At 40.9% G+C, this 27277-nt stretch overlaps 1 non-coding gene and 1 pseudogene across 2 annotated transcripts; both read left to right on the forward strand.

The window, feature by feature from the left end:
• Nucleotides 1-1382: 1382 nt before the first annotated feature.
• Nucleotides 1383-26589, forward strand: LOC145596791 (protein SIEL-like; annotated as a pseudogene). Its single transcript, XR_014103294.1, has 9 exons — nucleotides 1383-1458; nucleotides 1797-1882; nucleotides 1998-2231; nucleotides 3098-3289; nucleotides 4970-5109; nucleotides 22930-23019; nucleotides 23528-23744; nucleotides 23848-24031; nucleotides 25645-26589. The product of XR_014103294.1 is annotated as a protein SIEL-like (transcript).
• LOC145599951 (small nucleolar RNA R71) lies at nucleotides 17422-17528 on the forward strand. Its single transcript, XR_014104192.1, has one exon. It is a non-coding gene; the product is annotated as a small nucleolar RNA R71 (small nucleolar RNA).
• Nucleotides 26590-27277: the final 688 nt, after the last annotated feature.

Below are 27277 nucleotides of genomic sequence, written 5' to 3' on the forward strand. Positions count from 1 at the left end.
CTTCCCTCCCCGAACCAACCACCGGCGTCGCACCACAAGCCCCAACCCACCTGAACCCTCCCCCTCCCTTTCCCGCAACCGCGTCACCCTGAAAAACCACCAAAACTAAAACCCTAGATCAGATTGTAAAATTTTTTTGTTCAAAACAACCAACGTTCACATTCCAGCATTGACTCGGTCATTCATGCGTTTTCTCCTATGTGCAAGTCACTTGACCTTTTGATTTTTTACTAATCCCATCCTCTTTCCTTTTAATTCCCCCTAGTTTCCCTTCTTAATCCTCCCCCTTTTCTTCTACTACCTCCGTTACAGGTTATGTGCAACGATTAGACATTTTCCCTCTCTGTTTTATGTCAAATCGTTGCACATAACCTGTAATGGATGTAGTAATTTCCCCCCCTCTTCTCTCTAGTGAAAAACGCTTTGAAAATCTCAGGCGTTGCCTCTAAAAACAAGATGAACTCCTAATCCACCGACCAAATATGGAGCAACAACTATGGCGGGAAACCCAGAAAAACCTCCCCACCACCACCACCACCACAACCACAACCACCACCACCACCACCCTCTCTCTACACCTCCTCTCACAACTCCAAACCCTCATCACCAACCCCTCAACCACACCCTCCACCATCCTCACCACCCTAACCCACCCTTCCCTCCTTCCCTCCCCCACATTTTCTCTCTCCTCCACTCCCTCCATCTCCACCACCCTCCCTTCTCCTCATCTCTCTCCTCCACTCCCTCCATCTCCACCACCCTCCCTTCTTTGAAGGGTTTATATTGCCAAGAAAAACCATTTACCAGCCTTGTTGTTGTAACTTAGTTGCACAGAAAATGCTTGGATAAAACAGGATTTGTGCTTTATATTTTAAAATTAATATTTATGAGGATTATATCTATGGAGTAGCCCATGAAACACCTATTTGTCTGCACTTGTGATTGTAAACACAAATATTTTTCTATCCTTTCATCGTTATCTTTTTATCAAAATTTCCAAATATTCTGAAATAAATGATCTACAAGTTCTTAAACCATCTAATAAACCTTATCAAAAGTAGACTATAGCTGCAGTTATAGTTCTGGTCATGATTTTGTAAACTGGTATCATAGCTGTGCTTTTTCTTAAGTACTCCATATTGTAAGTGTTTGTTTCACCTTAAAATTCGAAAAATTGCTACATTTCGTTTGAGTTTGTACCATATCTGCTGCGGGGGCATTTGATACGAACATTGGCAACAGAATGGAAAGAAACAATTAAGAGGGGAAAGAAACTATCAAGCTCTTACCTTATCATTTGTTTGGGTTAATCATGGAAATGAATCACTTAAACTTAACTTACTTTCTTCTTGTGAAAGGAATCACTTGCAAGATAATAAGAGATGAGGAGAGAGAAAATGAAATTGTTGGGAGTGAGAAAGTCTGAAGCCAGAAAATTTGTGTTTGAGGAGGGTAATGGTAATTAATACCTTAAATTTTAGAGAGGTAACAACTAGGTGGAAACCATAATCTTTAGGCAATGATAATTGTTACCCAAACCTCACAACAAAACACTTGGTTACGGTAATGGTTTATCGAATCAGTTTCCAACCAAAAAAAATTCCCTTACCAAAAATGCTCTACATGTTTGAGGTCGGTAAAGCTGGAACTTTGGGGATATAGGCCCCTGACTTCCTATATTTTTAGATGAGATGCCTCTATGAGATGAAAAACAGTGAGGGACTGTAATTTGCTACCTGGAAGCTGAACTACTACCCTGAGTTCTCATTCTTCTCAATATACATGGTCTTCTATAGCATTTCTATTTGTAACTCCTGAACTCTGGACTAAAACAAAACAGGTTAATGATATTGTTCTATATCTCAATAAATTTGCTTTAGTGGTGATTATGCTGCTCATCTCCTCATTATGTCTTTAGTGGGTGCCATCGTGTAATTGCCGTTAATTGTTTTCTTCATAGATCTGCTAACAAAATTGTGCTTGGTTTGGCTTCACAGATATGCTCTATGGTCAGAGATATGAACGTGGGAGTCAGGGTGGAGGCTTTTACTGCCCTTGGAAAAATTACTTATGTGTCTGAATATATTTTGTTGCAGACCCTTAACAAAAAGGTTGCCGAAGCAATTAAAGTGAAACAATCCTTAGCTCTGTGTAGTTCGAAATCACATGAAATTCATGCTGGTGTTGCTGCTGGTGCATTTATTCATGGTCTAGAGGATGAATATAGTGAGGTAATTGCAAAACTTTGGGTGTTTGCATTTACAAGCTAGGAGCATAGACTAGCCACATGATTTTCTACTCACCAATTGTTACAAAGGAATAATGTCTATGAAAAGCTAGTCACTCTTATTTCATACTAGCTGACCACTTAGCTACTACCTACTTTAACAGTAACTTCAATTCTTCCCATTTTGAATTCTGTAAATTAAGGTTGGCATTCCTTTTCTAGCAAGTGACTTATTTCATACTAGCTGACCACTTAGCTACTACCTAATTTAACAGTAACTTCAATGCTTCCCATTTTGGATTTTGTAAATTAAGGTTGGCACTCCTTTTCTAGCAAGTGGTTTCTCTCTTCGCCATATGGGAAAATACCTCATCGTTCTCTATCTCTCTACTCATCACCTAGCTGTATAAAATCATTTCTCTATGTTGAAGATATTGTGATTTGGTAGGAGTATTTTATTCATTCCATATTACGCATCTCTTTATATCAAATGAACAATTATTTTGTTCATTTGATATACCAATGCATTATAAATTGCCAGTCTTGTTTTCCATTTCAATAACCAGCCTTTAAAAAAATTGTGCATAGCCTTATACAACAGTGATGGAAATGGAATAGCGGGAACATATTTTTAGGTTTTAGTAATGCCAATTTTTGGTGGTTTCCTTTTGTTTTTGTTCACTGTACTTTATATTTATTTTACACCCCAAATTACTTGGCCATTTTTAACGGCCCAAACAATTGTAACCAAAGCTGTAGAATTGGTTGTAAGACAATTGTTGAAATAGAGGGTCTGCACATTCTGCTGTTACAATTGCTTTCCATCATGCCACTAGCTGACCCTGTGTAATATGTATGGCTATCCTGAAGGTACAATGAGCTGCCTGTATCTCCTTGCGAATGCTTTGTGTCATCTCTGGTCGATTTGCTCCTGATGCTGTTAATATATTGAGCTATGTTCTGAATGATGACTCGGTTATTGCCAGGTTAGAGGCTTTGAAGACAATCCATTGCATGGCAATGTCTGGATGTGTAACGATGAAAGAGGCGCATATAGATATGGTATGCTTTTAATACTACAATAAATATTTTAAATTTTTTTTTATTATGTAGTACATTGCTTTGAGATAACTTTCTTTGGTTAAAAACTATATTACTCTCCTTTTAAGTAACAAGCGCGCCTTAGCCCAGGCGTAAGGCGTAACACCTGTAGGTAAGACACTAGTTAGTGGACGTGGCACAAACTAGTTGCAAAACGGTGTGTCGGTGTCTTACACTCTTACCTACAGGTGCTGCACCTTACACCTGGGCTAAGGCTTACCGGAGTGCGCCTTTTGTATGCAGCTGAGCCTAACAATGAAAAGGCTCAAAGGCTTGCTTTCTGGAATTCTGGTGCACGGGCTTTTTATAAGTTACAAATTTTCTACAATGTAACATTACAATGTTTGCAAAAGTTGAATATGGAGGTCATGGATAATGGATTAACAAGCTTGATAAACGATTTACGCTGTCTTGCAATTTTAGTGAATACCCTTCTCTCTATATATTATAGGGAGTTCCACAAAATTTTAGTGAAAACCCTTCTCTCTATATGTTATTAAAGCTAGCTAATGAAATGTTTCCCTACAAGATTCTCAAACTTTAACTGCTTATGATATCAATTTCTCATTTTTTAAACCATCATATCGAAATCATGTACTTTACCTTACCAAAGCATGGACATGGAGTTACATCTAGCAAAGGTTCTATTCTCAACGGATTAACGGAATTACATGATAAATGAATTGCTAGTGCCAGCAAACAACTTGTTTTGGGAAATAAATTTAATTTATCCAACTTTTTTTAGCTTTCAGTGAGCAACTGTTATTTTTCAACTAGTTGTGCTAACTAGTGTTTTAGCAACCAGTCTTCAGCTTTAGAAAGACTTGTGTAGTAGTGGTAAGGTAATTCTGATGCAAAAAGCTTCTCTTTATGGATAACTGGATGAGTAACCACTAAAAAACTTTTTAGTTCTGCCAAATTGACAAAAATATAGTCCATAACCGGAGGTAGTAGGCTTGGATCTTGGGCTTGGTTTACATTCTTAATTACCATTTTAAATTTCATGTTTTGACCCGGTTGTTTTTCTGCACTTGATATGGAATATGGAAGGCACAAAACACACACACACACACACACACACACATATTCAGAATTTTGACAGTTTTCCTTTTTCTTTTATAATATACAAAGTACTTGATTAGAGAAACATATACTTATTAGAGAAACATATATTTCCTTTACTCTCATGGCTCAACCAAACAGCATGATTGGGGATTATAACTCATTCTGAACTGCACCAAACATAGAATAAGAATCAAAGTCCAAACCATACCTTCCTAATGTCAAACCCGTAGTGCATGTTGTGCAATGATTACTTCTTCTTGGCCTATTATTATCTTTTTAATTTTGAGGGTGACTGAACTGTGTGTAATTTGTAATGCCTATTCTCAAGCATGAATGCATTGCTTTGTGCTTGTTCAAGAGTCATTTGTTATTGGTGTTCTATGTTTGTTGCTAATCTCATTCTTTTGTGTTCTATTGCATATGTAACTTTTCAGGTATGTATGTTCTGTTTGGTTGGGAAGCATATACTGTGGCTTGTACTTAGTTATATAATCTGTATGTGTTGCTCAATATGCTATGCTGTGTTTTTATATGCAATGCATAGTTAAAACAATCTCTTATTTGTCCTTATTGCAGGTGCTTGGTACCCTTGTTGATAGGACTCCCAGATAAGATCCAGAGCCTTCGATTTGCTTGGATCAGTTAAATTGCCTGACCTGAAGGTGTCTAAATTAACTGTTGAAAGCCTCTTTAGAAGTCTGGAAATCTATCCCAAGGTTGTTAAGTCATGTCATATTAACACTATGTATTGCTTCATTTGATTCTTCATTGTTTAATCTTCCCATCATCTGTCAAAGACTGATTTCTCACAACAAGTTATACTACTAAGACAGCAAATTAGGGGAAAGCTTGTTTGTTAATTTGATTAATTCAACAAAGATTACAAGGATAGTTAATGACTTGAGGTCATAAGTCTCATGGTAGCTTGAGGCTACTACTCTCAAAAGGTTCTTACTTAATTTCTGGATGATTTACTCCAATGCTCTCTACTCCTACTAATACTAAGCTTTCCCATGACTAAAAGGATACATGTGACTATTAGACATAAAAATAGCACAACTCAAAATAAGACATAGAAATTACTACTGCTACTTTCCCTAATAAACTCTTAATGATCTTTGTCTCTTCTTTTTGTTGAGGTTGACTCTCTTAGACGTCCCCATCAATTGCTGTGCCCTCATCAAATTCACGCGTAACTCATCAAGAATTAAATCCCTCTCTTGTAACCACGCTTCCAATTGGTCAACCGGTGTCTGACCGCTGCCCACCCTCCACAATTTTGGAGGATCTCTCCCATAAACCACCTTGAATGGGGTAAGCTTCGTGGAAGTGTGTGGGGACGTGTTGTAAGCATACTCAGCCCAAGACAACCAATCAGCCCACTTCTTAGGTTGATTGGTGATGAAGCAGCGGAGGTAAGTTTCTAACCCCTTGTTCACGACCTCCGTTTGCCCATCCGATTGCGGGTGATAGGCGGTGCTCCGCTTCAAGTGAGTGCCCTGCAGCCGAAATAATTCCCGCCAAAATATGCTCATAAAAACCCGGTCTCTATCCGAAACAATGGTCGACGGAAACCCGTGTAGCCTCACCACCTCCTTGACAAAACAATCAGCCACCTTCAAAGCATTAAAGGGGTGTTTCAACCCAATAAAGTGGCTGTACTTCGATAAGCGGTCCACCACCACCAAAACTGAATCGAACCCCTTGGATAGCGGTAATCCTTCGACAAAATCCATAGATAAGTCCTCCCAAATAGCCACCGGAATCGGGAGTGGTTAAAGTAAGCCAAGAGGATGCCGTTGAACAGCCTTGTTTCGCTGACACACATCACAACGGCGCACATACTCCCCGACCTCGCGCCGCATTCCTCCCCAAAACCAATCCGCCGCCAACCGGAGATAGGTCTTCACTTCTCCGTCATGACCTCCGGTCGGTGTATCGTGATACTCCTTCAACAGAATTGGGATGAATTTAGAAGACTTGGGCATCACTAACCTCCCCTTGTACAAGACTCTCTGCCCTTCTAAATAAAACCCAGCTGGGCCTTCCTGACCATTCCCTAGGCCCAATTTGAGTTGGGCTAACCATTTATCTTGCTGAATCTCTTTTTCTAACTCACTCCAATCCACTACGTGAGAATGAATTAAAGCTCCCAATTGCACCTTTGCATAATCCATTCGAGACAAAGCATCAGCTACACGGTTAGAAGCACCGGGGCGATATTGAACTTCGAAATCGAATCCCACTAACTTCCTCATCCACTTTTGATATTCTCCACCCACCTCCCTTTGTTGAGTGATGTACCTCAAGCTTTGTTGATCGGTTCTCACAACAAAGCGCCTTCCAAGGAGGTAATGTTTCCACCTCAAAATTGCTAAACAAATAGCCATGAGTTCCTTCTCGTAAATTGATTTCTCCCTAGCTCTAACTCCCAAGAGCTTGCTAAAGAACGCAATTGGCCTTCCCTCTTGAGATAACACGGCTCCCACCCCAAATCCGGAGGCATCGGTTTCTACTAGAAACTCCTTCAAAAAATTCGGCATTGCTAATACCTGAGCTGTAGTCATGGCTTTCTTAAGGTTCTCAAATGCTAGAGTAGCTTCCGGTGACCACCCGTAACAATCTTTCTTAAGTTGAGAAGTGAGTGGGCCGGCAATTTGGGCGTATTGGGCCACAAACTTCCGGTAGTAACCGGTTAGCCCAAGAAACCTGACAGGGTAAAGTCGTATCCCCTAATCAAAAGTAATACCTAAGTCCTCTAACTACAGTAGATAGGGAAGTAGGGTCGAATCCACAGGGAAACTGGTCTTTCTACTCCTAATTAATTAATATAATCTAAATTATTAAAGTAACCAATTTGTTGTTTGTAATGTGAAATTAAACTACGGAGATGGAGTTCAGGGAGAAAAACAATAATAAGAAGGCCTAGGGTCATACTTTCACCAATAATTAATATTCCGGGATAAAACATAACAATCAATTAATCAACATTACACAGATAACATGATTAACAGGCTCTCGCAATTTATTAACCAACATAGATCTAACAGGCTCTCGCAATTTACTAGATCTAAGTCCCTATTGAAAATAGCCCTTAATATCAAATTAACATCTGCTCGATTCATCAATTCAATATTGCCAAACATTCACAATCAAATTACATCTGCTCATTCATAATCTAATTGTAAAGAATTAAAACAATTCAATAAGAAATTATCATGCAATATCAATAATCAACAATAATAAATTATCCCTTCATATTAATTATGGATCCCCATAAACCCTAGAATTAAACTACTCGGACATAGTTAAATCTAAAACATGCATAGTAATAAAGTAGGCCATAAGGAATTGAAGGGAAGAAATTACTGAAATTAATTGAAATAGAAATCGTACCAAGACGGCGAAATTACAAAGTAGTCGAGATCAAAAGTAAGGTAGAGAGAAAAGTCTAGAGAGAGAAAATATTAAGTAGAGAGAGAAAGTGAAAAGGAAAGAGTCAGTAAAAATAATTATCCTCAAACGTACTTAAACAACTTCTAAACAATACTCCTAAATAAAAACTAAGTGTTCGTCAAACACACTCCTCCAGAAACACGCGCCCGATCGGGCTAAGGGCCGCCCGATCGGGCGCGCCTTTTGCTCGATGCTCCTTAGCTGCGCACCATGCCCGATCGTGCTAAGCATCGCACGATCGGGCGCGCCTAGCACTCGTAGCCCCCTTGATGCCTTGCCTTGCCCGATCGGGGCTATGCTTGCCCGATCGGGCCCTTGTGGCTCCTCGAGGCTTGGACTTCCGATTGGGCTCGACTCCTCGGCCCAATCCAAATCTCCTCCTCGGGTCTTGAATGCTCGGTCCAAACCTTGGTATTCCAAATACCGAGCCCTTAATCACCGGCTCGATGGATCTAGCCGGCCTTGGGCTTCAACGACGGTCATGTTCCTCCAATGCTCGTAGTTGCTTCATAAAATCCCGGAAAAGTGCTCCAAAGGTGCAATTCCCTACAAAACTCAACAAACACTACGAAAACACTAGAAAACGCATATTAGTAACAAAAGTGGCTCTAAAGAGCCAAAAACACTACTAATTATGACCAAGGGACGGGGGTAAAATACTATATAAAATGGACATATCAAACTCCCCCAAGCCAAACCTTTGGTTGTCCCTAAGCAAAGAGCTCCTCAATGAACAATAAAACATGCCTCACCCCAATATAAAAATCAAGCATAAACGATTCAAGGCAAATCAAGTGCACACGCTTCAAAATCAACCAATCTTATCCATCTAATCACCCTTCCTCCCCAACAATTGTCAAGTAGAGCAAACCACAAGAGCATATAGAATTCAAGACTAGTGCTCACACACTCTACTTTCATTTATGTGGCGAGTAAAAGATGTACTCGATCGCTCTCCGTCCCAACCCCTTTATGTGAACAATGCCGTCCCAAACTCACAACACTCGTGTGTTTAAAAAGACATACACTCAACCTAATAGTCGACTCGGAATATGTCAAGTCATAACTTGCATTGATAAACAACACTTTCACATTTACACAACTCTATGCACAAGGTCGGAAGGTCTTTAAAGCTTGTAATGTAAGGCTAGGGTAAAGGGTAGGATAAATTTGGGAGTATGTGAGAGAAAAGCTATGCTAAAAGGGAGCCATATCCTAAATAAACCCATGATCAAAAACAATGATCATACACAGCTCCAACATAACCAACTCCAATACAAATCCACCAAATATACTCCAATCATAAAAATCAATCCCAATACTTACAATATTCACTCATAAAAATATGATAATATGGAACAAGAGTGAATAATAAACTTTGAACTCATAACTTGAAATATTTACATTGAAACTCAACTATTTTCTTTATTTTCTTTTGATAAACCTTCACCTAGATAATTTGAACATGAAACACTTTTTTTCTTTTTTGCTCTTTTGTTTCATTTTTTTTTCTCTTTTTTTTTTTAGAAGTTCACTTTTTTTTTTTCTCACTTTTTTTTCTTAAACTTCTCTTTTTTTTTTCTTTTTCCATCACACTTTTATTTTTCAAGAATATATACAACTTTTAAACTCATCAAACAAAAATATGATCAAGAACAAATAACTTCTCAAACCCACCCAAATTGTGCAAATAAAGTGCACGCTACAAACTCCCTCACCCCACTCACTAATAGCTCCCCCAAGCCAAGCTTGGGACTAGTAACCAATGGGGAAAACATGGCTTGTAATGTGGCTAAAAACAATAAAAAGTCAAGGCAACAACATGGGTAGCAAGAAAGGAACAAATGTATCTAATAAATCTGAAGGCTACCTAAAAGAACAAATGCCTTCGTCCTCCACATGTGCATAATAGTGAGTTATGAAACACTACTCATCGTTGCAAACCAATACTCAAATTCATTGACATACCAGGAACTAATCACACATTCCTAACCAAATCGACTAGTCAAGCACCATATTCACATGTAGTTGGACAAAATTGACCCATGTTTAGGAATCCAAGTAATTAAACTTCAAATCATGATCAACAAATCCACAATGCTCAAAATCAAATACCAAGGATCAAAACAATTTTTCTCAAGTATGGGGCACATGGAAGCATGATTTACAGTTCATTGGTTCGTATTTTTGATTTTTTTGTTTTTTTCAATTTTTTTTGTATTTTTCATATGAGGAAAGCAATAAAACTAACCTAGAAAGCAAATAAAACTACACTAAAAAGCAAGTAAAAAGAGAGAAAGGAAAGAGAGTTACCAAGCGAAAGATTACCCCCCAAGCCAAATCAAGGAATGCCCTCATTGACTTGGGAGTGTAACCTACTCCTCATCCTCATCCATCCTCGAATAGCCGCTCCCACCATGGCTAGGACCGGCCCCTCCATAGCTCGAACCACCACCATAACCCGAACCACCTGCAAAATAGTTAGGGTCCACATTCCCCCCAAGCCCACCAAAAGGAGCATCGGTCCCATAGGTACCGATGAATAGTCCACATAGGTACCGTAGGCACTTGGGTCCGCGTACCCCCCTTGGGGAGGTTGGAACCAATCGGGAACTAGCGATTCGGGGGGAATAGCCCCCCGACGGGCATAATCATCATACATGGGGTATAAACCCCGCCCTAGGTTCCTCTCCACCACCCCAACTCTAGAATCTAGGGATCCTACCCTAGTGTCCAAGTTCCTAACCATACCCTCTATCCTCCCTTGCCCACTCTCTATCCGGTCTAATTGGCTTCTAAAAGCCGAGAAGTCATACGGGGCGTTAGGGTCGATGTTGTAGTTGGTTGAGGAAGTGGGAATGTTATGTGTGTAGTGTTGGGGTGATGGTTGGTGGAAATGTTGTGGTGGTGAGGGGGGTGCTTGGTGGTGAGGTTGGGCTTCTCCTAGGTCTCCTAGTTCGAAGGTGTAGGAGGGAAGACCCTTCTCAAATTTAGTTATGGCCGGGTTAGGCAAAGTGAAAGCATTCTCCCGTCTACCCGACTCCCTATGAATAACCCACCAAGTCTCACCCCCTATCACATTTATCCAGTTAAGCCCTCCTAAATAAGGTCCGTCCATAAGGGTTGGGCCGGCCACCTTACCATCGCCGCTAGGGGTCCAACCTAGGTGTTTGACCGCTATGTGGGTTACTAACCCTCCAAAGTAAATCGGGACCCTAGACCTACCCGACTCGGCCGCATTGGCCACCCGTTAGAAATGTTGGGCCATCCTATGAACTATGTTCAACTTGTCACTCCTAGGGATCATATAAGACCCTAACAATTCTAGTTCATCTCTCCTCACATTCGCGGGTTCATGCCTCCCAAAGATGGTGAGGCCAACAAACCGTTGCCAAAGTTTTGGCACGGGATGTTGAATCCAAGTGCCCTTGGCATGTTGGAGGTTTAAATTGGGATTCCCCGTTAAAGCATGATAGACAAAGGTGATGTTGTCTTGGGGCGGTTCAATCGGTCTATCCGATTTCAAATCAAACAATTTCCCAAAATCTTTCAAAGACAATCTAATATCATTATTGAACAAACGAAATTGAACATGAGAGATTAAAGCATTTGATTTAATGACATTAAAACTAGAAATAAATTCTAAGGTCAAATAATCATATGTATCATAATGTAATTTGAACAAACCACTCATGCCTATTCCTTTAAACAGTTTTTCAACATGCTTGTCAATTCCTAGTCTAGATAATGTGGGATGATGAATAAAACGGGTAGGAATTACCTGCCGCGCGATGAGGTTGAGCATCCTTAGTTTTTGTTCTTGGGTGGTGATGACCACCCTCTCCCACCCCGGAATTTGAAGCTCCGGGTCAACACTTGGTGCTTGTTGCCTCGATCCTTCACCCCTTTGCATTATAGACCTCTTTGATGCCATTTTCTTTGAGAATTAGTAGAAATTGAAGCTTTATCTCTCTAAGGGTTTGAGTGAAAATTGAGAGAAAGTGTTGAAAATTTAGTGTAGATTGTAGAGGAAGATGAAAGGAGTTGGAAAATGTAAGAATTTTTGAGTTTGGATGGAAGAATTGGAGAAGATCTAAGATTGAAGTAGGAGTTGAAGGTTTGAAAATGGAGATTTTAGAGAGAGAAAGTAAGATGAAGAAGATGAAGTAAGGAGGAAATAAGGAAAGAAAGAAGAGGAAAGGAAAATAAGGTTGACGGCCTGGAGGCGCGCCCGATCGGGCGAAATTGCAAATTTTTTTTGATGATAGTTGCGCGCCTAATCGGGCGAACTCCGCCCGATCGGGCGCGAACTCGAAGGTGAATTTCGCCAAAATTTTCGCCCGATCGTGTGAGCTTTGCCCGACATTTCTTTTCCTTCACTCAATTTTCCACAAAAATGCGCCCGATCGGGCAAGCTTCGCCCGATCGGGCGAAATTGTCCCCGAAATCAGCTCTTCTTGCACGCCCGATCGGGTTTATTCGCCCGTTCGGGCGAATTTTTCCCCAATTTTCGCCTCACTTGCGCGCCCGATCGGGCGAGCCTCGCCCGATCGGGCCCGTACCTAGCCCTGGGCACTCCGAATTCTTTTCTTCTTCAAATTTTTCTAAGTCCTTTACCTGTCAAATTCATACCTGTACAACAACACTTGTAAATGGTAAAATTATCACTCTTCTCACCTCTCTAAAATAAAAATAAAAAAAAGAAAAGGAAACTAGTCTAGAAAGCAAGAAATACGGGTTGCCTCCAGCAAAGCGCTGGTTTATCTAGGTCCCGCATGGCCTTCTTACCACCCTTGAGCTCATTTAGGAAGTGGAGTTAGGAGAGTCTCCTCCACATCTCTAATAGTAGCACCTTCATGATACACTTTCAACCTTTGGCCATTTACCTTGAACTCTTCACCCTTGTCATTCACCAACTCCACCGAACCAAACTTATTCACCTTTGTGACAGTGAAGGGACCGGACCACCTAGATTTCAACTTTCCTGGAAAAATCTTTAATCTAGAGTTAAAGAGAAGAACCTTATCGCCCGGTGCAAACTCTTTCGGTAGGATCCTCTTGTCATGCCACTTCTTGGTCTTCTCCTTGTAGATGCGCGCACTGTCATATGCCGACAATCTAAACTCATCCAACTCATTGAGTTGGAGAAGTCTCTTCTTACCCGCGGCCTTAGAATCCATATTAAGCTCCTTGATTGCCCAAAAAGCTTTGTACTCCAACTCTACGGGAAGATGACATGCCTTACCATAAACTAGTCTATAAGGTGAAGTACCAATCGGTGTCTTAAATGCTGTTCGGTATGCCCAAAGTGTGTCATCTAGCTTCATACTCCAATCCTTCCTAGACTTGGCTACTCCCTTCTCTAAGATCGCCTTGATTTCCCTATTAGAGACCTCAACTTGACCGCTAGTTTGGGGATGGTAACTAAGCCCGGTTCTATGATACACACCATACTTCCTAAGTAAGTTGTCCAGTTGTCTCTCGTGGAAGTGGGTACCCCCATCACTAATAATGGCTCATGGAACACCAAACATGGGAAATATGATCTTCTTGAATAGCTTGATGACTACCTTAGAGTCATTTGTTGGTGAGGCTATGGCTTCAACCCATTTGGACACATAATCTACGGCTACAAGTATGTAGCAATTCCCATTGGAAGATGGGAACGACCCCATATAATCGATACCCCAAACATTAAATATTTCAACTTCAAGAATCCCAGTTTGGGGCATCTCATGCCTCCGCGAAATGTTGCCAATCCTCTGGCAAGAGTCACAAGCCTGCACAAAAGTGTTAGCATCTGTAAACATGGTAGGACAAAAGAAGCCTGACTCGTTAATCTTAGCCACCGTTTTAGTGGGGCCATGATGTCCACCATAGGGTGAAGTGTGGCAACTTGTAAGAACGCCGTGAACCTCCAATTCGGGAACACACCTGCGAAATAATCCATCTGCACACTCACGAAACAAAAAAGGATCATCCCAAAAATAATGTTTAACATCAGAAAGGAATTTCTTTTTCTGTTGGTAGGACAAGTCAGGAGGTAGAGTACCACCCACTAAATAAGTAGCAAAATCCGAATACCAAGGGTGATTCTCTACTATTGCATACAGGTTGTCATCAGGGAACGAATCATCTATAGGAAGAGAATCCTTACCCTCATCATACCTGATACGTGACAAGTGATCTGCCACTACGTTCTCTGCTCCCTTTTTATCCATTATCTCGATATTGAAATCTTGGAGCAAAAGAACCCACCGAAGTAGCCTTGGCTTGGATTCCGCCTTAGCTATTAGATATTTCAAAGCTGCATGGTCAGTAAAAACAATGACTTTAGAACCAACAAGATATGATCTAAATTTTTCTAAAGCATATATAACAGCAAGAAACTCCTTTTCCGTGGTGGCATAGTTGACTTGGGCCTCATCTAAAGTTTTGCTTGCATAATAAATAGCATGCAAAACTTTATCCTTCCTTTGTCCAAGCACGGCTCCTAGAGCAAAGTCACTTGCATCACACATAATCTCGAATGGAAGGTTCCAATCGGGTGCACATATGATGGGTGCCGATATCAAAGCCTGCTTAATCCTGTCAAAAGCCTCAAGACACTCGTCAGTAAAAACAAAAGGGGCATCCTTAAGCAAAAGCTGAGTTAGTGGTTTAGCAAGTTTAGAAAAATCTTTGATAAAACGGCGATAAAACCCCGCATGACCCAAGAAACTCCTAACTCCCTTAACATTAATTGGGGGAGGTAATTGCTCAATCACTGAAATCTTAGCTTTGTCTACCTGTATGCCCTTATCAGATACAATGTGACCAAGGACTACTCCCTCTGTCACCATAAAGTGACACTTCTCCCAATTTAAAACCAAATTGCATTCTTCACATCTTTTCAAGATTTTAGCAAGGTTAGTTAAGCATGCATCAAATGAAGAACCATAAACACTAAAATCATCCATAAAGACTTCCATGATAGACTCTATGAACTCAGAAAAAATACTCATCATGCAACGTTGGAAGGTAGCAGGTGCATTACATAAACCAAAAGGCATTCTACGATATGCAAAAGTGCCATAAGGGCATGTAAATGTAGTCTTTTCCTGATCGTCAGGGTGGATCGGGATTTGGAAAAATCCCGAATACCCATCCAAATAGCAAAAGAACTTATGATTTGCTAGCCTCTGAAGCATTTGATCAATAAAGGGGAGGGGGAAGTGGTCCTTTTTAGTGGCGATATTTAATCTACGATAGTCAATGCACATACGCCACCCTGTAACAGTTCTAGTGGGAATTAATTCGTTTTTATCATTTTTAACAACAGTCATCCCACCCTTCTTAGGAACCACCTGTACAGGACTTACCCATTTGGAGTCAGAAATAGGATATATAATACCTGCATCAAGTAATTTCATAACCTCTTTCTTAACTACCTCTTGCATATTAGGATTCAACCTCCTCTGGGGTTGAATACAGGGTTTGTAGTTGTCCTCTAAGTGTATCCTGTGCATACAAAAATCAGGGCTTATACCCTTGAGATCATCAATACTGTACCCTATTGCCCTTTTGTGGGTTCTTAGAACCTCTAGAAGTTGGGAAGTTTGTGGGTCATCCAGTGCAGTATTAATGATCACAGGGTACAGTTCCTGCTCATCAAGGAAAACATATTTTAAATGAGAAGGGAGAGGTTTTAGTTCAGGTTTCTTCACCTCTGCAGGTTTTGATTCCTGAACCAAATTTACTACCTTCATACAATCATTAGCATCAAATTCCTCGGTGGCAAGAGCTCTTTCTATGTCATCCACCTCCTTGCTCCATATGCTCATGTCACCTGCAGACAAATTTCCACAAAGAATTTCCTCCAAGGGGTCCCTTGCAAGAACCTGTGGTAAGCTCTCCTCACAAATATCATCCATTACATCAAGCACATCAATTAGATAACAATTTTCTTCAAGCATAGGACCTTTTAAAACTTTCCCTAAGTTAAAAGTGATATTATCATCGCCAACAGAAAGGGTTAGTTTACCATTTTTGACATCAATAATGGCTCCTGCAGTATGGAGAAAAGGTCTACCTAATATAATGGGAATTTGCGTGTCCTCAGCCATGTCTAAAACAACAAAATCAACAGGGATAAAAAATTTACCAACTCTAACAGGTACATCCTCTAAAATACCTAAAGGGTATTTAACAGAACGATCTGCCATTTGCAAAGTTATATTAGTAACTTTTAAATCACCCATATTCAATTTAGCACATACAGACGATGGCATCATACTAACAGAGGCACCTAGATCACATAATGCTTTATCAATGAAAACATTTCCAATATGACAAGGGATAGAAAAACTACCGGGATCCTTTAATTTAGGAGGGGATTTATTTTGTAAAAGTGCACTACATTCCTCAGTGAATGCTACAGTTTCTACTTCATTAAAGGCCCTTTTCCTAGTCAAAATATCTTTCATGAATTTAGCATATGCAGGAACCTGAGTAATAAGTTCTGTGAAAGGAACTGTTACCTCCAAATTTTTTACTACCTCCAAAAACTTACCAAACTGCTTATCCAACTTAGTCTTCAAGTGACGGTTGGGGAAAGGTAGCTTGATAACTGGTGGTGCTTCCCTACTCTTCTCCTGGGGTGCATCCTTCCCTGAGGTTGTACCCTGCAATGAATCATCAGAAATATTAGTATCAATAATTTTACCCTGCAGCCCTGCAGGGGCATTTGGTACAACGGAATCAGGATTAGCAATATCAATTAAATCAGGTTCATCCTCTTTGGGCATTTGGGGCCCATCGTAGTGTGAACCACTCCTTAGGGTAATTGCATTCGCATGATCCGTAGGTTGAATTCCCTGCGATGGTAGGGCTCCCTGCTGACGAGATTGAAGGTAATAGAGTCAATCTGTTGGTCTCTACTCTCCATATGTTTTTGCATACTGGTCAGCATTGCCCTAATTTCTGATAAAGCAGGGTCAGAAGATGTAGTAGGGGCTTGTGATGAGGGTTTCTGGTTAGCATGAGGATGGTAATATTTTTGCTGTGGAGGGGGTGCTTGTTGTGGTTGTTGTGGAGGTGGAGGATTTTGAACATTAGTGCTACGGTAAGATAGGTAGGGATGGTTCCGGTAGCCAGGATTGTAGGAATTGGAGTATGGGTTATTTTGCTTATAAGTTTGGAAAGCATTAACTTGCTCCATCGAACTCCTGCAGTCTTGCTCATAATGACCTACACTTCCACAATTTTCACAGAAAGCATCATTAGCATTATTAGAAACAGCAGAAACATTAGCAACAGAATTAGGATTGTTAGTAGTAAGGCTATCTAATTTCTGGCAAATAGAAGTAAGCTGAGCTTGCATAAGGGTTACTGAATCAACATGATGCTTGCCCTTATTAGCATAACCTCTAGTATTCCCATATTGGGAATTATGGATCGCCATATCTTCAATAACCTGACCTGCATCATCAACATTTAAATTCATAAATCTACCGCTAGTTGCGGAGTCTAAGATTGTCCTAGATGCATTTCCTAATCCATTGTAAAAAGCTTGAATTAGCTGCCACTTTGCCAAGTTGTGGTGGGGACACTCCCTCTGCAGATCCTTGAATCTTTCCCAAGCCTCATATAATGCTTCATCTGTCTCCTGGGCAAAATTCTGAATAGCACTTCTCAATAAAGCTGTTTTCTCTGCAGGGTAATATTTATTATAAAAATTTAAAGCAAGAGTCTCCCAGTTAGTAATACCAAGTGCAGCTCTATTCAAACCATTAAACCACAATTTAGCTTTTCCACATAAAGAAAAGGGAAAAAGAATCTCCCTGATTTGATCCTGTGTTACCCCATTCTGCCTAATAGTGTTGCAATATTGACAGAAATCTGCAATGTGAAGATTAGGATCTTCACCCTTAGCTCCACTGAACTGCTTTCTTTCTATCATCGTTATGAACTGAGGCTTGATCTCGAACTGGACTCCCTCGAGATCAGGTGTAGGAGAAAGATGTGGAAAATCCGTCAGAGATGGCTGCGAATAATCGCTGAGCTTGCGAGGTGGAGGTGGTGGTGGTGTACCCATCTCTAGTTCTAAATCAGAAGAGTGCTCCGAATCACTAGAATTAGGTAATGGATTTCTAGGAATATCGTTACTCCCAGAACCTGCCAGGATCTGCCTATAAAGATTCTTCTGTCTATGAAATGAGCGCTCGATCTCAGGATTGAATGGAATGTAACCTGATCTGGAACACCTGGGCATAAACAAAGAACTAAAAAGACAGATATGAGAACTACCTCAAAGAACTAATGTCCTTTGAGGCAAAAGAAAAATAATCTAGACTACAAAAACAATTAGAAATAAAAATAAAACCGTTTCCCCGGCAACGACGCCAAATTTTGACAGGGTAAAGTCGTATCCCCTAATCAAAAGTAATACCTAAGTCCTCTAACTACAGTAGATAGGGAAGTAGGGTCGAATCCACAGGGAAACTGGTCTTTCTACTCCTAATTAATTAATATAATCTAAATTATTAAAGTAACCAATTTGTTGTTTGTAATGTGAAATTAAACTACGGAGATGGAGTTCAGGGAGAAAAACAATAATAAGAAGGCCTAGGGTCATAGGTTCACCAATAATTAATATTCCGGGATAAAACATAACAATCAATTAATCAACATTACACAGATAACATGATTAACAGGCTCTCGCAATTTATTAACCAACATAGATCTAACAGGCTCTCGCAATTTACTAGATCTAAGTCCCTATTGAAAATAGCCCTTAATATCAAATTAACATCTGCTCGATTCATCAATTCAATATTGCCAAACATTCACAATCAAATTACATCTGCTCATTCATAATCTAATTGTAAAGAATTAAAACAATTCAATAAGAAATTATCATGCAATATCAATAATCAACAATAATAAATTATCCCTTCATATTAATTATGGATCCCCATAAACCCTAGAATTAAACTACTCGGACATAGTTAAATCTAAAACATGCATAGTAATAAAGTAGGCCATAAGGAATTGAAGGGAAGAAATTACTGAAATTAATTGAAATAGAAATCGTACCAAGACGGCGAAATTACAAAGTAGTCGAGATCAAAAGTAAGGTAGAGAGAAAAGTCTAGAGAGAGAAAATATTAAGTAGAGAGAGAAAGTGAAAAGGAAAGAGTCAGTAAAAATAATTATCCTCAAACGTACTTAAACAACTTCTAAACAATACTCCTAAATAAAAACTAAGTGTTCGTCAAACACACTCCTCCAGAAACACGCGCCCGATCGGGCTAAGGGCCGCCCGATCGGGCGCGCCTTTTGCTCGATGCTCCTTAGCTGCGCACCATGCCCGATCGTGCTAAGCATCGCACGATCGGGCGCGCCTAGCACTCGTAGCCCCCTTGATGACTTGCCTTGCCCGATCGGGGCTATGCTTGCCCGATCGGGCCCTTGTGGCTCCTCGAGGCTTGGACTTCCGATTGGGCTCGACTCCTCGACCCAATCCAAATCTCCTCCTCGGGTCTTGAATGCTCGGTCCAAACCTTGGTATTCCAAATACCGAGCCCTTAATCACCGGCTCGATGGATCTAGCCGGCCTTGGGCTTCAACGACGGTCATGTTCCTCCAATGCTCGTAGTTGCTTCATAAAATCCCGGAAAAGTGCTCCAAAGGTGCAATTCCCTACAAAACTCAACAAACACTACGAAAACACTAGAAAACGCATATTAGTAACAAAAGTGGCTCTAAAGAGCCAAAAACACTACTAATTATGACCAAGGGACGGGGGTAAAATACTATATAAAATGGACATATCAAAACCCACGTAACTCCCTCAAGTTTCTTGGTGTTTCCCACCTTCTCACACCCGAATTCACATTTCTTCTTGTTAGCATATAGCTTATGCTCGGCCAAGGTCTTCAACACTATTCTCACATGGCTCTCATGCTCCTTCTCATCCCGACTATATATCAAAATATCGTCGAAGAAAACTAACACAAACTTCCTTAAATATGGTTTGAACACCACATTCATAAGAGATTGAAAGGTTGCCGGCGCGTTAGTCAATCCAAAAGGCATCACTAGAAACTCGTAGTGACCCTCATGGGTCCTAAACGCGGTCTTGTGAATATCCTCGGCTTTCATGCGGATTTGATGATAGCTGGACTTCAAATCAAGCTTGGAGAAGATGGTTGCTCCATGGAGTTCATCAAGGAGCTCGTCAATAACGGGGATGGGATATTTATCGGCCATCGTTTCTTTGTTAAGTGCTCTATAATCAACACAAAACCTCCAACTCCCATCCTTCTTCTTCACTAGTAACACGGGACTACTAAAGGGGCTAGTGGATGGTTGAATAATGCCGGCATTCAACATTTCTTGGATGATTTTTTCTATCTCATCTTTTTGAGCTTGGGGATAGCGGTACGGTCGTACGCTAATGGGGTTGCTCCCCTCCTTGAGAAGAATTGCATGTTCATGGCCACGGCTAGGAGGTAGTCCCTCCGGCATCTCAAAAACTCCCTCATACTCACCCAACACTCGCTCCAAAAAAACTCGGAACAAGGCTGCCTTTTCGTGGCTGCTCTACCTCCTCCACGAGGTTGATTTCCACCAACAACCCGCCCCTACTCTTGCTCAACCCTTTCATCATAGCCTTTAACGACACTTGGGTTTTCTCAAGGGATGGGTCACCCACTAATGTCACCGGCACTCCGGCTATGGTGAATTTCATGACATGAGTTTTCCAATTAGTGGTGACCGCTCCTAACTTCTCCAACCATTGCACTCCTAAAATAACATCGGCATTCCCAAGTCCCAATGGTAGAAAATCCTCCACCAACGTGATTCCACCCTTCAACCCAAGTTTAACCCCACGGAAAATTCCCAACCCCTTCACTGTTTCACCATTACCTAAAGCGACCTCAAATTCCCCGGCTTCCTCTCTCGGCAGTCTGAACTCCTCTACTACCCGGAGTGACACAAAATTATGCGTCGCCCCCGGGTCTATCATCAAAATCACCTCCTTCCCACGAATTGATCCCTTGAGTTTCATAGTTTTAGGATTTGAAATCCCAACCACGGAGCATAATGATATCTCTACGGTTTCCTCTTCCTCTCCTTCCACGGCCATCTCTTCCTCTATCTCTTCGGGTCCTTCAGCCACCATCAAAACGCTCAACTCTTTTCGCTTGCACCTATGCCCCACACCCCATCGTTCATCACACCTAAAGCAAAGCCCCTTTGCTCGACGTTCTGCTAGTTCAAATTCAGTGAGTCTCCTGGGTTTAGTGGTGGATTTAGATGTTTGGCTTACATTGGGCCGACCCACACTAACCGACCCTTGAGACTCTCGTGGTCTGGGCCAACTTCTCACGGGCCCCGTATTAGTAGGCAACCCGTAAGTCTGGATCAACCCGCCTCCTTTACTTCCACCCGCACTCGAACTGGGCCCCGCTGAACTTGATCCGACCCGCCAAGTTCCGACCCCTTTTCTCTCTCCATTGACCCGATTTCTCTCTTCAATTCGACCCGCCAATTCCATAGCCCGCTCCAAGGAATCCGGGTCCAGCAACCTCAATTCAGCTATGATTTTCTCCTTAAGGCCATTTATAAATTGACCACGCATGATTTCCTCAGGAATGTCTTCAATCGGGAAAGCAAGTTCTATGAATTTACGCCGATATTCTTCCACCGTTGACGTCTGAGTTACGGCGAGCCATTGTTCTTGTAGTGTGCCGGAGTTGGTCGGACGGAACTCCCTCAACACCCTCATCCTCAAATCCGCCCACCCCCTTACCGGTCTTCGCCTATTCTGCCAGTGATACCACTGCAACGCTGGCCCATCCATGGCCACCACCGCCGCGGTGACTTTGTCTTCCTCCGAAAGGTGGTAAAAGTCGAAGTACATCTTAGCCCTCATGACCCAATTATCCGGATCCTTCCCTTCGAAGGTCGGCATGTCGAGCTTCTTCTGTCTCCAATGGCCTCCTCCGCCGCCGTCGTACTGACCTCCGTCGTTCCATCCCCTGGGTTCTCTCCAATTCGGCATGCCAAATTGCTCTTCTCTCGGAGTTCGCACCTCATTTTCGCCATTAATTAGGCTATTTCCCTCGCCAACAGGGGTAAAAGGGGGCGGTGGCGGTGGTAGTGGAGCCCTGACTGTGGTGGCCGCCGCCACTGCGTTCCGGATTTCATCTCGAAATTTGTCCTGCTCCTTGGCCTGAAGGGTAGCCTGCATCTCCTGGTCCTGCCGGTGTCGGTCTATTCTCCCTTCAAGCCTTATCCGATCGTCTTCCTGCCTTTTCTTCTCCGCCTCGAACAAGGTGGTGAAATGGTCGGTTATGGCCTTCTGTGTTTCGGCCATAGCCTTCCCTACGGCCTCTGCTACCGCTCGTCCGATTGAAACATCTTGGTTGGTTAGTTTCTCTTCAATTGACTTCAGGCGCGACTCCACCTCCTCTATTTTTTCATCCACCGCATCGGCGCGTTGAGTTAACGATGGACCCCCCGCCATGACCGTACCGGCTCTGATACCAAGTTGTCAAAGACTGATTTCTCACAACAAGTTATACTACTAAGACAGCAAATTAGGGGAAAGCTTGTTTGTTAATTTGATTAATTCAACAAAGATTACAAGGATAGTTAATGACTTGAGGTCATAAGTCTCATGGTAGCTTGAGGCTACTACTCTCAAAAGGTTCTTACTTAATTTCTGGATGATTTACTCCAATGCTCTCTACTCCTACTAATACTAAGCTTTCCCATGACTAAAAGGATACATGTGACTATTAGACATAAAAATAGCACAACTCAAAATAAGACATAGAAATTACTACTGCTACCTTCCCTAATAAACTCTTAATGATCTTTGTCTCTTCTTTTTGTTGAGGTTGACTCTCTTAGACGTCCCCATCGTTGACCTCTTCTATCAAACGGCTACTTCCTTCATGCTGACCCTTGTGCACTCTTGACTTGGGCCTTCTTGAATAGACTTTGATGGGCTGGGCCGAACCTCTAGCTGAATCCATAACATCATCCTTTTTTTATTTTATTTTATTGGGTTTCCCTTAATGTTCCAGAGTGAAGCCGAAATCTTTCGTACATTGTTCAATATGGGTCACAATCATGGCAAATTTGCAGTCAGCATTGTCAAAGACCATAATAATGAGGTTAGCATTTTTTCAGACATCGTTATGCTCATCTGCTGTGCATATTGCTACAACTGATCTAATTAGGTCCTTTCTCTTCACCTGATTCTCGCTGAAGTGAATGTTTTTTACTAATGAAACTGATTTTAATTGAGCAGAACTGATTAAAAATTGATTAAGTGATGTCACTGCTTTTTTTTTGTTTACAATCTGCTACTTCATAGTTTCTTTCTTATAATTTGTTTAAAAAAGTAATTGATTTTTTGTTAGTGGATTCGTGTAAGGCGAGGGAAGTTATGTAGAGGTTATGTGTAAGATGGTGTAAGTTATGCTGAGGTTTGATGTCCTCTTTATGTCCTGTCTAAAGCCACCTTCTTTGAGCAATGCTGTTGGAAGCTGTCTTTTGAAAGAATTCTGTGTCAAAGTATGACACCTCTATTGATGTATATTAAGGATGCATTCCCCTTCACTATCTTCTATCATGTTACACCATGACTACTTTTCTGACAGAGTGTGCTGTCTCCTTCAGATTAAGCCTTCCAATGATGAAAAATCTGGCTGTTATGGTTCAAGGATTGCTGGATTGTTGATTTTGGCTATTTCAGCTTCCCTCAAACGTGAAGAACACTTTCATCAAATTCCACCAAGGATATTTTCGTATGCAGCTGCATACTTTGGGCGGATTGCTAATGCTCTTGGTGATATACTGGATATTGATTCCCTTTTGGCCTACCTGTCTTACTGCGGTATATCAAATTGTCATTCTTGCGTGAACAGTGGCCAATTTTAAATCTAAGTGACGTCTTATCATTTTTTTTTTTTTTTTTTTGATTTAATTGTGTTAAAAAGGTGAAAACCAATTTGAGGTACAGTCTGAAACCAGGACTCGACCAGAGGTACTTCCAGCTGCAAAAGGTCAGCAGGAAGCTCCTGTGCATGTCTTCGGTACAATGCAAATTGTTCTTGCAACAGTGAAGAGGTTATGGCCGCTGGTGAAATGCGGATGTACAAATGAAGTGATTAAGACTTTAAGGTTTGTGAGGATGGAATTTGTGCCTTTTGTTTCTTTGAGCTCTTTTCGTTCTGTATGATCTTCTATTCAAGCTTTGTATGATGGAAATAGTTCAGGATTGAATGCTGATGGAAACAACTTTCTTAAGTACACCGTAGAACAGGATCAAATGGGAAAGGATAGAGAGAATATTAGACTGGCATCATTGGTTGAAACATACTAGAAATATTCTATTGGTTGGGGGAGTATATTTTGCCATCTTTTTTTACCCGAGATTGCTGTTGGCTAAATTTATTCTCACGTAAGAAAATAACCAACATTCTGCGGGTTTTTTGATGTGAAATAGTAGGCTTGAGGAGGGAGGGGGATGGGAAAAGGGAAAAAATTATATCCTTTCATGAACTTAGTATATGCTCTCTTCACCTGAAATAGGGTGTTTAGATATGATTTTGTTAAGGACTGGTCTGACTAAACTCTTTGACCAAATATATTGTGCAGTTCATCTCCAAATATCTTCATATTTTTATATTGATACGCAATAAATGATATCTTATACTACCCCTGTTTATGAAAATTCATGACACTTTATTCTTTCCCGCTTGTCAATGTAAAACTTAGATCATTAATATCTCTAATAATTTATCTGTAAAAATTATGAAAGGTTGATATTCTGAAACTTCATATTGAGATGATCTAAGATGACTCCACATGAATATGCATGTCCTTACATTAACTTTTAAATGATGGTTAAAGTGATATTTGTGAATAGTGCCAAAGTCAAAAGTGTAAAGAACTCTCAGAAACAAAGGTAGTAATATATAAGTGGAACTAATGGAAGTGTTATCTGGTCTGAATATTTTATCTGATTCCATCTGATTTTCTTTGGTTCTGACAAGTAATAATTTTTGTAAAGAGAACATGCTCTTAGATGACCTTTCCCATTTTGAGCTCAACTGTTTGAGTTCGAAGAAAGATCAATAGGGCAATTGCTTTGTGCCATTTTAAACCTTTTATTCCTCTACAAATAAAAATAAAGTTTCTCGTGCAGACCAACATTTAATTGTTATGTGAACTTGTAGACTAATGGTATGAGCCATGAAAAGGGTGCACTTATCTTAATGTCCCCTACTCCACTTTCTAGGTCTATGTTAATAGGCATGGGGATTATGGTTTTGACCGCCATGGTCGGTAATGGTTTTACTTGTTTACTTGCTGGCTAGGACTAGGATAGCTTGCATGTTGTTTTGACTTTATTGCTGCCTTGTAATTTTCATGAAGTCTGAACTTTTGTGAAGCTTCTGCTATTGTTTTGTTTTCATTATTAGCCTGTCTTAATTTCTTAGGAAATTAAAACTTTTGGTGTTTTGTACGCTGTTGTAAGTAGTTTCTTGTTCTGCTGTTCATACTCTTTCTTGTGTTACTTGCATATTTGGCAAGTGCTCCTCTATTAAGTTCTTGTATTTGCTTTAGCAGGCACTCACTAATAACTAAGTTCACATTTCTTGTACTTTCTAGTATCAAGTATTGAGGAGGTGGTATGGTGTTCACAAATTTACCCCTGTGATTGCATTTAGGCTGTTTGTTGCTGTCTCTCCCTTGGAATTGTGAACATGGCAAACTTTGTGTTTTCTCAGGTGTTGTAAAGAATCTCTTGCTGCAGTAAGGGCTGGCTCTTTTGCATATGCTGGTGCAGTAGCTTTTGCCTTCCAATATATTCATATAGTGAAGCTTCTCACGAGGGTATGGAGACACGTTGAGGTTTCCAAAAATTGTCATTTGTATCAATTGGGCGACTTGGACTTGCTACTTGGGAAACTTGACAAAGCGATTCTAGCTGTGAGATACAGGTTCATTGGGTTGAGTAAAGATGTTGAGCTTATTATAATGGAGTTGTTGCTTCTCAACTATCTGCTGCAACTTTCAAGCTCTCACATGCATTGCAAAACCTTACAGAAATTATCTACTATGGTTGCTTCGGTGTGCCACTTACGGGTAGCAAAATCCATTGCATGTTCGGACTTTGTGAACCTACTTGCAGAACTATTGTCCAATGGCAGTTTCTCTCTTGATGCAACTGTTGATCAATTTCAGTTGAAAAAACTGTGTGATTTATTTATACTCAAGGACATGGTACTCACTGAAGAAATCAGACACATCAGTGCGGAGCTTGTTGTTCTTGGCTTTGACTCAGTAAGTCCTTTGCGCTTCATCTCAGGATTGCCTGTCAGTATACCCCTGGACATTACTCTCTATAACGTGACTAATGAGCATAGACTATGGCTTAAGATTGTCTTAGATGACAAGGTATCAGAGTTTGTTTTCTTAGACATGGAAGAATATGGAGGTCTTGACGAGGTCAAGAAGTTCAAGTTCACCGCACCATTTTACAGAACACCAAAAGCAGTTGCTTACACATTGAGGGTTAGTATGGGTATGGAATGTATGTCTGAGGATTTGCATTTGGTTAGAGGTCATGGGGGCCCTAAACATGCCCTGACTTACATTAGCCCGGAAATTGAAGCTTATTTTGTAAATTTGAATGCTGATCACCTTTTGATACGCTAAATTGCTTCTCCTTTCGTTTCTTTTTGTTCTTAATGTTGCTTCCTTGCCATTCTTAATGGACACTATAAATGATAATATCTTATTTTTCACTTTTGATCAATTCACCTTTCTTTAAATATCCCACAAATTATTAATGCATACTATAATTGTGAATAGATTGTAATCGGACAATGGAATATATTAAAACTAGATTAGGCTCGTGCGATGCAAGATTTAACAATAATTTTTTGGCTTATTTGTGTGTAATATGTAACTAGTATAACTTCTAGTTGCAATTTTTTACCACCAAATTTGCAACTTATTTAGCTCTTAATCAAGACCCATCATTTGTGTACCATCAAAATTCGTAAAAAACCCTCTTTCTCTCTCTAGAGCTCTCTCTCCCCAGAAACCTCCGTTTTCCCTATTTTTAATCCGGCCATGAGGCTTGCCGGCGGGCGTGTGGCTCACCGCCCATGCCACGGCGTCGGCGAGCCTCCGATCTATTCCCTTAGGTTGTTTTTTTCCTTTCCCGTTTTGGATTTTTGTCTTTTCAGCCTTACAACTTGCGCCGCTCCTCTTCGTCCGCCGCCTCTGTTCATCACCGGCCAGCTTGCCGCTGTATTTCTTCTCCGCTTCCCCGCCGCGCCTATGCTCCACCTCTTTGTCCGTTGTTGCGACGTTGAGTACGAGAACGGGGAGGGTGAGTTTTCTCCCTCTGAG

The sequence above is a fragment of the Chenopodium album genome, chromosome 20 (genome assembly GCF_948465745.1).
Source record: "Chenopodium album chromosome 20, dcCheAlbu1.1, whole genome shotgun sequence".
Classification (NCBI taxonomy): domain Eukaryota; kingdom Viridiplantae; phylum Streptophyta; class Magnoliopsida; order Caryophyllales; family Amaranthaceae; genus Chenopodium; species Chenopodium album.